Source organism: Oratosquilla oratoria, chromosome 18, assembly GCF_046742065.1.
Source record: "Oratosquilla oratoria isolate Oo_2021 chromosome 18, ASM4674206v1, whole genome shotgun sequence".
NCBI classification, from domain to species: domain Eukaryota; kingdom Metazoa; phylum Arthropoda; class Malacostraca; order Stomatopoda; family Squillidae; genus Oratosquilla; species Oratosquilla oratoria.
This window is the reverse complement of record NC_134794.1, coordinates 24,173,097-24,175,409: the sequence shown is the minus strand read 5'-3', so window position 1 is coordinate 24,175,409 and position 2,313 is coordinate 24,173,097.

The window sequence follows — 2,313 nt, the reverse complement described above, 5'->3', positions numbered from 1 at the left end:
TGGTGCCCCAATCCGCTCCTACTAGGCTCAACGTGCCTCGCGCAGCACGTAGCGGATCAGCTGCGCTCATCCTTAAATCTTCACGCTTGGTGTTTCTCAAAGCCGGACTCTCATCGCTCTTTCCACCTAGCGTAGTTGACACCATGATAGCCGCTCACAGACCCTCCTCCATCAATCAATATGAGTCATGCTGGCGGAGGTTTCAGTCTTTCCTCACCAGGGAGAAAGTGAAGCTGGTTTCACAGGCCACGGTCTTGGCCTTCCTCGCCTGGCTGGGCAACAGCACCAACCGAGCGCCTTCCACGGTAGCTTCCCACCACTCGGCCCTTGCAGACCTGCTCAAGTTCAGCTTGGGTATCAGGGTGCACACCAGGGCACTAAAACTGCTCCTCAGGGGTCTGAGGGTTAAGCGCCCACCTTCTCGTAGGGTCACCCCAAAATGATCGCTCCACAAAGTGCTACAGTTTTTAGAGACCCGTCTTGTTCCATTGAACAGTGCGGGCTACCTCATGAGAGCACTTTTTCTCATCGCCCTAGCTACAGGATTCAGGTCCTCTCAGCTAGCAGCACTCGCCAGACACCCTCAGTTCTCTCAACTGGCTCAGGACGGTTCCTCTCTTACACTGTCATCCTCTCCGGCCTTCCTCGCTAAGAATGAGACATCAGAGAGCCTAATCGCTCCCATCACCATTCCCGCTCTCTTAGAAGGTGGCAGACCTCACCCTCTGTGCCCCGTGGCAGCCTACAGAGACACACCACGGGTTAGCCCGGAGCACCTTTTCTACAATTCCACGTCGCTCAAACCACTCAAGGCTAGAGCGGTAGCCGCCCTGCTTTGCAAGATTATCAACCTAGCAGACCCGGGTAAGGTACCAAGAGCACACGCTATTAGGGGCCTCGCAGCCTTTCTCGCGTTCCTCCGTACCCATTCGGTGGATAAGGTGCAGAATCTGGGTGGATGGGCTTCCACTACCTCGTTCCGCACCAGGTACCTGATACATACGGTACGCCCGTCTCCCTGCGTAGCCATGGGTACCAGGCTACTCCCAGACGCGCCTCTCTCGCCTCACCCCCCTCAGATTGCCTGCACCTCCCCTCCGACCACTCAGAGTCTAGGTCAGCAGTCCACCTCTCTCTCCTAAAGGGGGGGGGGCAAGTGGAGAGACAGGAAATAGCTCGCATACCATAGGAAGTGGGTACAGCGTACCGGAGGCCTCACTCCCTCTAGGGAAAGGTTACCAGTGTCTCTGTTCTATACCCCCCTTTTTTACACGATCATTTAAACATAATAAACTTATGTTTTATATATCGTTTTTATGTATCTCTTCTTAGGTTACTTTACTTGGGCAGGATCGGCATTACTCCCCACAGCATTCAGGCTCCTCCCAGCCAGCCGCTTCAGATGCAAGCACAAGTGTCCAGATTCTTTCCACCGAAAACACAACTTTGTAGTGGTTTACCACTAAAAGTATCTTTTTCGGGGGATGAATCTGGACACTTACGTATTCACCCCCCCTCCTCCCAGGCCTTCTGCCTTGTTGAGTTTGCTTGCTATTGTTAATGAGGTATCCTGGCCTTCTCTGCCCACGACCCGCGATGCGCATGCGCAGTTTACTTAGTCTATCGGCAGTTGCCGTGTTCTTCGTTTTCTTTCTTCTTGGAATCTGTTAAACACTGGCCAATGAAAGTTTCTTTCATTGATGATCTTCAGATACTTCGGACCTTAAGGGCGGCCAACACGGGACATGATGGCTACCCCCGATGTATAAGCACAAGTGTCCAGATTCAACCCCTGAAAAAGATACTTTTAGTGGTAAACCACTACAAAGTTGTGTTATACAGATCAGTGTTCACACCTCACAAAATTGTTCGAGAGAATAGTAAGGAAAAACCTTGTGAAGTTTAAAGTAAGGCTGGGGCAGTTCAATCCGGAAATGATAGTCATGACTTTTCCAACTCCTAAACCACCACGACAACATTACTGACCATGTGAGCAGTGGAAGAAATGTATACCTAGACTATGCTAAATGATTAGATAAGGAAAACCACGGGGTGATACTACACAAAGTGAAAAAAACATGGGCATCGCTGGAAAACCGGGACTGTCTCCATAAATTCTTTATTGAGAGAAAACAGAAATTTAAAGTGTATGGACCCCAGTCAAAAAGCTCAATGGTAACACAATTAATTAAAATACCTGTCCCACAAACAAAAGGTGGTTTTGCTTTTTTTTCTGCTTATTTCAAATATATTTTCAGAATTTTTCTATGAGGCATAGTTTTTCTGTGTATATTAAATTTAAAAAAAAATATA